We start from the raw sequence: 12167 nt of genomic DNA on the forward strand, positions 1-12167 counted from the left end.
CCAACAGCTAAAAGACAGCAAGCAAAACCTTCAGAGGGAAAATGATCCTTCAACCCTAACTTCTACCCAAACTATCAATCAAATTTGAATAAGCATAATCAGACTTGAAAAGCCTTATAATATCTTTATTTCATGCATCCACTTCCCAGGAAGCTGCAATAGTTTGTACTTCACCAAAATTATTGGTTAACATAGAAAAAATATGGGAGCTGAGAAATGGAGAAGCCACAAGGAGATAGAGGCTCTTCCAGGACGATGTGCAGAATGAGCTGGGGCCCTGGTGGGGACCGAACAGAGGCCCAGACCAGGGCAGTGGGGGTCGAGGTGGGTGCAGCCTGTGGCCACAGAGATGCCCTTCACTCTTTCTGTTCTTGCATTTTTAGAAGTGTGTTTTTGTAGTTTTATATAGATACGGGTTTGGGCCCTAATCCTGGAAGACACAATCCCAAACACCATTATTCTGAATGTTGAAATCCTGAAAGAGATACTCACCTGGCAGGAGAGATACTAGGATCACCAAGGTGGTTTTCCCGGGCCAGGTTCATCCACTACACTTGGGATGGGCTGACCCTTGCGATTTCCCCAAACATGTTGACCTAGGAACTGAATTCCTCAACAAGATGCCTAAAGCACAAGAAGTAAAAGCAAGAATCAATAAATGGGATGGTATCAAGATAAACATCTTCATAGCAAAGGAAACTTAAGAACATGAAGAGAGAGCCTAAAGAATGGGAGAAGATCTTTACCACACGCATCTCAGAGATGGCATTAATCTCCAGGATATATAAGGAACTCAAAAAACTTAACACCAAAAAAACAAATAACCCAATCAATACATGGGCACAGTAACTGAACAGACAATGCACAGAAGAAATATGAATGGCCAACAAATACATGAAAAAATGTTCACATCTCTAGCAATTAGAGAACTGCAAATTAAAACTACACTGAGATTTCATCTTGCTCCAGTTAGAATGGCAATTATCAAGAACACAAGCAACAATAAATGTTGGTTAGGATGTGGAGAAAAAGGTACACTCATTTATTGCTGGTGGGAGTGCAAATTTGTATAAGCACTCAGAAAAGCAGTATGGAGATTCCTCAGAAACTTGGAATGAAACCACCATTTGACCCAGTTATTCCACTCCTTGGCATATGCTTGAGGGTCTTAAAATCAGCATATTATAGAGATGCGGCCACATCAATGTTTATAGCAGCTCTATTCACAATAGCTAAGCTATGGAACCAACCTAGGTGCCCTTCAATAGATGAATGGATAGAGAAAATGTGGTAAATATACACAATGGAATATTACTCAATCTTAAAAAAGAATGAAATTATGGCATTTGCCCGTAAATGGATGGAGCTGGAGAATATTACGCTAAGTGAAATAAGCCAATGCAAAAAAACCAAAGGCCAAATTTTCTCTCTGATATGTGAATGCTAACACACAATAAGGGAATGGGAAGAACAGTTCATTGGATTAGACAAAAGGGAATGAAGAGAAGGGAGGGGAGATGGGAATAAGAAAGACAGTAGAATGAATAGGACATGACTTTCCTATGTTCATATATGAATACATGACCACTGTAACTCCACATCATGTACAACCACAGGAATGGGAAGTTATACTCCATGTATGTGTAATATGTCAAAATACACTCTACTGTCATGTATACCTAAAAAGAACAGATACTAAGAAAAAAGGAATCCTGAAAGATCAAAATTCTAACAATAAAATTATGGAGGAAATAATTTTAAAATTCTTTAAAAAACATTTATTTACATTTTAAGAGGGGATCTATTTGAGAAACATAAAAATTCAACAGAGTGCTTCATGAGCCAATTTTCACAATAAGAAAGGTAATGATACATATTTTTGCAAGCACAAACACTCAGATATACTAACGACAGATGCACAAGCGTAGGAGCTATGAGCCGATGAACTGTATTCATAAGGAAGTAGGTCAAAAAGAGAAGGGCAGGGATGCGTATCGCGATGGCTGGTAATTGTGCACCCAGCTTTATAACTGGAGTCATTCAAAATGCCCTGACAGCCAAACTAAGTCTTTCGAGATCAGTCAAGAACCCCTCGGGGTCACCACTGGATGTGAGTCACCTAAAGAACTGAGGTCTTGAGAAATTTTGCCTTTCATAAATGCAAGGTACAAAAGGACATCTCTTTATCGGACAAGTGTCCACGTTTCTATGTCCAGGCACAATACACGTACACAAAGTCAGTGCGGTGGTAACGCACTTTGTCAGCATCCAACCTGTGAAAAATGCATAAAGGGAATTACAACTCTCCAAAAGTCTCTGCGAGATTTATGTCTCTGCCGCAGGAAGGTGGGAGCAGCCATGAGAGATGAAGTACCCAGCGCTGGCTGAGAATCATGAGAGCTGACGTGGGCCCCTTGCGTGTTTCTAGAAATGATTTGATTCGTTGATAAAGTATTTATGGGAAAGCCCACTCAGGGGTCAAGTCTTGTTAGGGAGAAAATGAAGAAGAGGGTCGAGGGGATCCATCCAGACTCGGTGGAGGTGAAGCCCAGAGGAAAGAGGAGAGGGTCAGGCTCCAATGGTCATAAAAATAAATATATCGTTACAACCCGTGATGAACACCATAAAGAAGAATTTCAGGTTGTAAAAGGATTGTAAAACAAAAGAATTGACCTGCACATTAACATTATACCAGTAATATGTTTTCATAAATTGTTATCTATTTCATTTTCTTCAGCTTTTTTATTCCAATAAACTGATGTCAGTGCACAGAGTGGATACAAAAATAGCTAGCTATTTAAGTCGCTAATGTCAGAGAATATGTTGGAACCAACTTTTTTTTGGTTAAGGTTTTATCTCTAAATTTACTCCCATAAGTTGTTGTGGTGCTGATCACAATATGGAAAGACACAATCCTGGATTTATATAAAAGAAATTGTCGAGCTAGGGTTGTGGCTCAGTGGTGTAGTGCTTGCCTAGCACAGGTGAGGCCCTGGGTTTGAGCCTCAGCACCACATAAAAATAAATAAAATAAAGGTATCGTGTCCACCTACAACTAAAAATATATATATGTATTAAAAAGGAAATTGTTGATAAAATAATAAAAGTATCCTATTGAGAAAAAGGAAAATTTAAACTAATCTAAGAAGAGTATTCATTTACCATCTAATGTAAATTTTCAGTATTTGCTAATTCGATGTGAAAAATAAATGGATTACTATTTTTCTTTGGTTACTAGTGAGATTGGCCAACTTTTCTTATGTTTACAGTCATTTGTTTTTCAACTCTGCATTTTATTTTTTAGACCTTTAAAGTTTGTTGTTTTCAGATACACGTGACAGGAGAGTGTATTTTGACATATTTTACACAGAACCCCTGCATTTTAAAATTTTCTCATCTGAAGTCGTGACAAGTGGACCAGGACAACGTTTCTTAGGAACGGGCCTCCCTCCCCAGTGCTCCTGCCCGTCTACCACACTGTCGCGAGCAGTGAGTAAGAGGAATCGAGTTTGGTTCCAATAAGTGGATTTTATTCATGCCATACACACTCACCTTACCCAATAATAGCAAGTCAACTTAACATTCCTAATAATAGCAAGTCACAAATACATTGAAGATTCACCCTCTTATTCACCTAGAGTCCAATCCCCACGGACTTACTCAATGCAATGTCTCTTAGCCAAGACCTCAGTCAATAAGACTGAAGGGATGCTTCTCAGCCATAGCCTCTCTCAGCTCCTCGGATGTCCTTGGGTGTCCTCGGATGTCCGATGAGTCGGAGGCTGGGTATTCGGGATGGCAGCTGTCATCGCTGGAGTGGTGGTTAGCTGTCCAGGTTCAGTGACAATGGTTGATCGGTGATCAGCAATGGCGTGGACAGTAGCTGGGGCAGTCAAGAGACAGAGCGATGTGGAGTTCTCTGGTCACAGTGCTGCTGACCATTTGCTCCAAGGGTCCAGAGGTTTAAGTAGTGATTTTTTAGTCTAGGCACGTTCTGGTCTCCTAGATAGAGGTTCATATTGACCTTGGCCAGGGGTATCAGCCTGCCACACACCCGCCATACTTGCTCCATACAGCCAGGGTGTAACCAGTTGGAAGGCACCTGCTACGTTTTATCATTTTAATGTACAAGTCCAGGCAAATACCAAATGCAACTTATTATCACTACATAACACACAGCTGTAGCAACTCCTGTTGTTTTCCATGTCTCCTTACACACACTTCCCGGGCAGGATGAAGGCCGGGCCCTGCTCGTTTGCCAACATCCTGCTGGAAGACCCTGAGATGCCTCCCGCTGGTGTGGAGAGAAGCTAGAGGTGACCAAGTGGTGGGCTTCACCTGCTCATTTACCTCAGGGTCCCTGCCCCTGCATGTGCCTTGGCTTCCTTTTAGGGAGGTCTTTAATCAAGGTCATGTGCGTCAAGGCTGAGGAACCCTCAACATGGGCTCGGACCAATGTCCTCTGGTCAACGTTGCTTAGGCTGTGACTACCCGTCCCGCAGAGGAGCGGGGCTGCTCTGTCCCCGCCACTCACCGGAGGAGCCTGCGCTTGTTAAAATCAGGTTGCTGGAGTTTGTAACAAGAGTAATGAGTGCTCACAGTGTGTTGGTAAATAAGAGCCACACACTGTATTATCACAATGACAGAAATAACCTACACCCAGGGGAAAAGCAGGGAAGGATAGCCAACGAGTGCTACCTTGGCTGTTTCTGGAAGTGGAGTTCTGGATGAGAACCCGGCCCCGTTCTCTCTACTTCCTCAAGTTTTAGTGAGAGAATGGCAATTATTGTGATGGAGATCATCTGTCAGAAGTAGGGTGCATGCATCGGCCAATATCTGGAATCATCCTGGGTGTCCATGGACAGGCGAACGGAAAAAGAAGATGTGGTAATCACACAGAATGGAATATTATTCAGCCACAAAAATGAAATTCTGTTATTTGAAGCAACATGGGCAGAATTGGGAGACAGTATGGCAAATAAAATAAGTCAGGCACAGAAAGACAAATACTGCAGCTTATTACTTATGTATGGAAACTAAAAAGCTGGTCTCAAAGAAGCAGAGAAGAGAAGAGTGTTTGCAGAGCCTGGGAAGGGAGTGGGCGGGGAGGGATGGAGAGCGAATGGGTAATGGGTACGGCTGGTGGGAGGAGCAATTGCTAATGCTCTGCAGCACAGGAGCGATTCACGGAATATTCAAAACAGTTAGCAGAGCGGGCTTTGAATGTGCCCAACACACACACACACACACACACACACACACACACGCAATCTGAGGTTCAAATGTGTCAATTGCTCTGATCTGATCACTACACATTATATCCATAGATTGAAATGTCACAATGCAACCCATAAATGTGACAATCATTGTGGTGTGTGCTATACTCCTACATCCAGCAAGACGGCCCAGTGTGGACAGCGCCTCCTCGGGGCCGCCTCTGTCCAGGCTCAGCTGCGCCCGCCCGTGGCAGCCTGCGGAGTCCTCGAGAGCTAGACCTTGCTCTGGTCCCTCTGCTTCTCTTCCCTGTGCAGACACCACATAACTAGTGCTGTGCAGAGCACTTTATTGTCCTGAATGAAGCAACAGGCCCTTTGTGATGGGAGTCTGGGCACTTTATAGATATAGACGTGACTCTCAAGAAGTGCAGGAAGTGAATCTGGTGGCAGGACTGGGGTGACCTGCAGGTTCTTGTATCCTATTAAAAAAAGCCAGATCTTAAACTGCAACTTGCTTTTTTTTTTTTTTTTTTTTTTCTTTCCACCAGACCAGGTTAGTGTGCCAGACGCAGGAGGGAGAATTAGTACCGTCTCCCTAGAGGATAACAGGGTGAGTCCTCGAGGCTCTGCAGACCCATTGATAGAGCAGTTCCACAAGTAGGGCTCATGGGAAGGAGGTGATCCTGGATGCTTATCAACATAGAGTTGTAACGTCCATCACAGCAGAATTTATCGTAACAAGCAACGAGATAATCAGAGGAGGTTGGTTTAATAAATCATGGTACATTTATAAATGGCATATTATATTTTTGAGGAATATAAAGAGGAAATTATTCAACACACACTGTTATGTGAAAATACTGACTATAAAGTGGCATATGCCAGCATGATCCATTTTGTATTGGAACTAGATACTGGCTAATTTAAAACAATGGAAAGTCACATAGAAAGTTGGTGACTATTACCCTTTCTGAATGGTAGAAGTGGGATTGATTCATTTTCTACACTTTGGTTGACAGATTCTTCCATTCATCCAACGCGTGTCTTAGCTGCCACTGAGATGTCCCTGGGCGAGGTCTGCTGTGTTAGCCGGGGTGCTGCTCAGAGCAGGGTGTTCAAAGCCAATGGCCTCGACCCTGGGGAAGGAAGAGACATAGTTGGTCGTCCAATGGTGCTTTCAAGTGCATTGCTGCTTATTCCAATGGGATTAGGAAAAGATGGAAGTCTTTCTTCCAGCCTTCTTGAAAATGGTGCCCTGAAGACTCTTTAAAATCAGGTTTTTTTCATTGGGCTATCCATCCATCTGCCTGTCAATCCACCCACCCTTTCATCCACTTATCCACTTACATATTCATCCATTCACCTACCTATCCAACTACCCATGAAACTACCCATTCATCCAGTTATCTACTTACTTATCCATCCACCATGAATGCCTTCAGCATCCACCCACAAATCCATTCACATATCCACCCACTCGTCCACCTACCTGTCCACCTACCCATCTGTTTTACCCATCTGTTTTGCTGCTGTGACTAAAAGACCCAACCAGAACAACTGTAGAGTAGGAAAGGTTTACTTAGGGGCACACAGTTTCAGAGGTCTCAGTCCATGGAGGCTGGCTCCATTCCTTAGAGTGAGGGAGGACATCATGGTGGAAGAGTGTGGCTGAGGGAAGCCCCTCACATGGTGATCAGGAGGCAGAGAGAGAGGTCTCCACGTGCCAGATACAAATATGTATCACAAAGCCACGCCCCAAGTGCCCCTCCTGCCACACTCTACCACTCAGTCGATCCTTATCAGGGATTAATTCACTGATTGGGTTAAGACTCTTACAACCCAATCGTTTCTCCTCTGAACCGTCTTGCATTGTCTCATCCATGAGCTTTTGGGGGACCCCTCGCATGCCAACCAGAACACCATCTATCATCCACGCACCCGTCTCCTTCCACCCACGCCCCCTCCATTCATCTTCATTCATCCCACCCTCAGGAAGTGGGGTTTAGGTTGTCTCTCTCACCTAAGCAACGGATTGTTGGGAGCCTTGGTGTGGCCTGGTGAATAAGTGGCAATCTGTGGCCCCCTACCTGGACTTCCGTGGGGTGTGCAGAAGCCAGGAGGCTCTGCAAGATTCATCTTCCAGGAGGTGACAGTTCACACTCACGCCCAATTCCCTGCGCTCTCGTCAGAGCTGGATGTTATCAACATTTAAGTTTTTGGCTTCATTGTGGGTTAACCACTCGCCTCTTTGTGTGTGTCTCTGACTATAGATGAGGCTGACATCTTTCTTTCATTTACTGTTGGCTTTCACCTTTTCTTCTCTGACCTGCTTGTTATATGCAGGTGATTTGCCTTATGCCCCTAGGAACCTTGTCGAAGCCTCAGTAACAGAGCGATCCTCCAGACATGAATGAGTTTATTTGGCAGCAGCACCGCACTCTTGCGGGTGCTGGTAGGCCATGTGCATATTCAAGGAGGCTGAGGCCAGGGGCCGTTTTTTAAAGGCAAAGCGAGGAGAATTACATAAGTTATTTTGAATTAATTATCCTTGAATACGAGGAGCAGTAACAAGAGTCCAAGGTTGGACCGGCAGTTCTTGGGCAGATGTCCTTGCAGGAATATCTTCTGTGTGAGGTTGTGGTGGCCTCCGTGCAAGGTCTGGTTCTGGCAGAGTCCTTTGTGATAGCTCCTTTTATCAGGCCCGCATGGGTGAGACCCCCGCCCTCGGAGCCTCCTGGCTTTATCCATTGCTATATGGGTTTGTGTCCTTAGGCTTTGGCCCCAGAAGCTCCATTCTGTTTCTGGCTGCCCTCACGCCTTTCTCAACCGTCACATTTGAAAGTAGACGCCTTATTCCTTGGTGCCTGTGGGTGGGACAACCCCTGCCCTACCGTCCACTTTGTATGGCTTTGTAGTAAGGGAAGTTCATGACTCTGCCCACTTCCTGCCTCCCTCCACAAAGGACGGGAGCACGCGTGTGGCTGTCTGGGCCGTCCCCCAGCCGGGACTTCATGATGACAGGGACTGGGACCCTTCGACTTTGTGCCTCTGTGTGTAACCCAGTGCTTTGAATTGAGTTCTCAAAGTGTTTACGTTATTTAATAATCATAAAGGTTTTTCTAAAAAGTACCTTTACAGTGGAGAGATGTGGCAGATGGAGCTTAACTAAGCGATTGGAGCTGATGTCACCAACGGGGACGTGTTGGCACGTGTGCTGAGGACCCGGCGTGGTTTGTGTTGCGGTTCTGCCTGGAATGCATGGCCTGGATCCGTTCTCATCCAACAGGTTCCAATCGAGGAATGTACTGGAAAACTCCGGCCTGTGCCCTTCAAAGCTGCCTGTGTGGGAAAGGCAGACAGCTTCAGATCTGGTCCAGAATGGCAGAAACCACAGCCACGACCGTTAAAGTGACATGCACGAGTTGGATCCCAAGGCCCCAAAATTGTTTCTTTAAGGGACATTCTTGGGACCACTGGGAATTTTGCATGTGGTGATAGGATTGTGTCAAAGTTAAATTCCTGAATTTGGTAATTACACTGAGGTTAAATAAAAGAAAGTTTTTGTTCTTATAAAAAGCAATGCTAAAGTATTTAGGGATGAGGGGTCATGATTCTGCGTGTGTGTTCTCAGTGAGTTCAGGAAAAAATAATGAGAGAAAGGAGAGAGAGGGAGGGGGAGAGACAGAGAGGGAGAGGGAGGGGGAGAGAGAGGGAGAGAGGGAGGGAGGGAGGGAGGGAGGGGAAGAGACAGAGAGGGGGAGGGGGAGAGAGAGAAAGCAAATGCGGCTTGGTGTCATACCCATGAGTGGTGAATCCAGGTAAGAGGTATGTCAGTGCTTATCACATGTTTTTAAAAGGTAGGTTTGGCATTTTCCAAAATAAAACCTTTTCTCTCATGTCGGGCAGGAGGATCTCCCCTCTCAAGTATTATTGAAACCAGTGGTTTTCCTGGAGTGATCTGGGCTGGAGAACAGCTTGGCATCTGCAGGGGCACAGCACCCTTGGTGCTATGAGACCCCTGGCTGCTTCTCTCCACATCAGGGTGAACGCGCTCTGTAGCCGAGGAGGGCTCGGCCGCGTCCGGTCACTGTTTTGACCTGGCCTCAGACGTGTCAACCCAGCATCCGGTGACCCCAAGCCAAACTCAACCTATGCTGCTGCTGCTGCCTGAGAAGGAGAAACACCTGGCTGTGCTCCAGGAAACCCGACCCGCTCGGGGACCTCGGAAGCCCTGTTCCAGCTCTTACGTGGGCGACACGTGCTGGCTGTGGTCAGTGATTGGCAGTGGACTTCTATGCTGATCAGATTAGAATAACCCCGTAGCCTCTGCCCCGAGTCTGCGTCTGCTTCTTATGTGGAGTCAACAGGAATGGAGGAAGGTGGTTCAGTGCACCAGAGCAGCAGCCACCTGGCAGGTGACAGGTGCCACACAGAGGAGCAAAGAGCACCAGATCCATGCTCCTGGCTCTCGGAGCTGACGGGGAGCACGCAGCACTCACTGCACTGCTCTCGGGTTTCCGAGGCCCTTTCAGAACAGAGAGGCTGCCTCATTGGCACCAGCACGTGCAGGGCACTGCTGTGGGAAGCTTCCCCAGGTCAGGGCAGCTGGGATAGCGGCTGGAGAGAAGGGTGGACGCCATTGGAGTCAGCGGCCAGGGCAGCTCTTGGAGGATGGAGAAGGGTGTGTCCAGGGAGCCAAATCGGGTGGAGCTGGGAAGCTGCCCAGCCAGGGCGACCAGCGCAGCCCTGCTCCAGGCACTGGCTCTGGGTTCAGCGCAGTGGTGCGCCAGGGCCCACGGGGCTCACAGAGAAAACCACAGAGGCTTTTTAGAGGAAAACAAAGAAAAATATGAAGGAAGGGCTGAAAACTAGGAACTTGGATAAAGGCCTTGGGGGTGGATTGTGGGATTTGGCCAGAAGAATCAGGCCTATGTGCCAAGCCTATTTTAGTGCAGGGGCACAGGGAGCCTCTTAGAGTCCCCTCTGCCCCAAAGGAAGAGCAACAGGGACGCAGGTGAGACCACTGCTGCAGTGGAGCCCGACTTCATTGGTGCCTCCCGTTCTGTCGGCTTTGCAGAACGGTACGATCCAGGACACAGAATGCCGGACCCCAATAACGAGCTGCCGACTTCACCTCTGTCCATTCAAGTCGGGAAGACACTAGGAACCCAGGTCGCCTCGACCTGGAGCACAGGGACTTTCCGTGGCCCAGCTGGGAGGACAGTGCTTCGCTCTGAACCTGTCTGGTTTGGTCAGGTGCACGTCCTTATGTTTCTCTTTCTCTTCAAAATTCCTCGGTGCGGCAGGCACCTGGGCTCCAGGGCCACCTTGACACAGAGCCCAGAGCTGCATCTTCAGAGGGCGTGTGGCCCTCGCCTAGTGGCTCCATTGTCACCCTCTGGAGAGTCCCGGTCTTTTGTTTAATGGAACAGGAGGGCTCTGTCGTGCACCGACAAAGGACTGAGGTGATTGGAAACAGGTGACTCCTGGAGTAGTGTGGTGACTTGATTTGATTTGTGACCTTTACTACCCATTTTAGGCAGAAGAATGAGCCACTATAATTGTGCGCGGTGTTGTTTTTTCCTCTATTTAACCTTCGACATTACCTCCAGGCGAATGCAGACCGCTGCTTTCTCTCCATTTAACCCCCAGTCCTCCCTTCCTTCCAGAGCTGACCGTGTTCAGCTGACATGGAAGATGAGGGAAAAAGTGTAGGTAAAAATGTAAGATTCTCTGCCAAACAACTTCCATCTTGTTTCAGAAAAAACAAACAAAAACCCCAAAACAAAAAAACCAAAACAAAACAGAACAAAAACCAAAGCTGTCTGGTTTGAATGACTTAAAAATTCTGGCCCCGTTCCCTTTAAGCCCACGTTGGGGTGCATTGAGGGCAGCTCCCCCTTGCCCACTCCCCTCTGTCCCACCATGTGGCAGTAAGGCAACGGGGAAAGACGACCCCGATGGAGGCAGGCAGGACTGGGCTAAGGCTAAGGGTGCCCCTTGCCAACGACTGGTCATCCAATTCTAAACAATGAAATGTGAGATTTTCTTTCTTGGACGTTTCCGAGAAGGTTCTTCCTCACACTTAAGATAGCTGGAATTTCTTCCTCCCTCTGAGTGGAGGAGGAAGCCTCTTTTTCTGGATACCACCGTTAGCTGCCTTGTAATCAGGAGGGAATAGTTTCAGGACAAAGCTGATGATAAAGATGGCAGAAAAGGAGAGAGGGAGCGACACTGGATTCTGGACTTCTGGCCACCTCTGATACCCACCCGACCCTGAGCGCGGGGTTCCGTGAGCCAGGCTTTCCTCTGGCTTATCCAGTTTGTGCTGGGGGTTCCTTGGTGCAGTCAAAGCCTCTTACCTGAAGCCACGCCCTCCTTTCCTTCTTTCCCCTTTTGACTGGAGTAGGCAGGCTTTCTTCTGCTGCTCAGGGATCCTTCTCCCATCCTTTCCCGCCTCCTCTGGGGACTTGCACGTGTCTGCATGTGTACACAGAACTGTTCAAAAAACAGATGAATGCTTTGTTCTTTTTCCTTTCTGAGACTCCTAAAGTACCTCCTTTCCAGTTTAGTTTGTCTGAGCCTCACATCCTCCAAGACCAGTTCAGATATCACCTTCTCTGAAGCACCTTCCCAAGGGGAGTGGCTCATGCTCTCCTGCTTCCCTAGCGCATCTCGTAAGGGGAACCAGCTGGGCAGCTTCTTAAGGACAGTCTTAGGGTATGGCTTCTGTTTTGTGGGACAAAGACCTACCATGGTTTAACCAAGACAGGTATCCATCTCCTACTCATGCCAAAGTCCGACAGGAATGTGGGTCTGGTCCTCGATGTCACCAAGGCACAACTCCTTTTCTCTCATGGCTCCACATTCATACCTTTGTGTGCAAGATGCTAGTCACCATGTCTCTGTTCTGGTCAGGAATGGACAAGGAGGAGAGGAGAGGCCCTAAGC

At 47.0% G+C, this 12167-nt stretch overlaps 1 pseudogene; it reads left to right on the forward strand.

Annotated features, from left to right (window-relative positions):
• The first annotated feature begins 484 nt into the window (after positions 1-484).
• LOC124986015 (uncharacterized) lies at positions 485-612 on the forward strand (annotated as a pseudogene).
• Positions 613-12167: the final 11555 nt, after the last annotated feature.

Source organism: Sciurus carolinensis, chromosome 5 (assembly GCF_902686445.1).
Source record: "Sciurus carolinensis chromosome 5, mSciCar1.2, whole genome shotgun sequence".
NCBI lineage: Eukaryota > Metazoa > Chordata > Mammalia > Rodentia > Sciuridae > Sciurus > Sciurus carolinensis.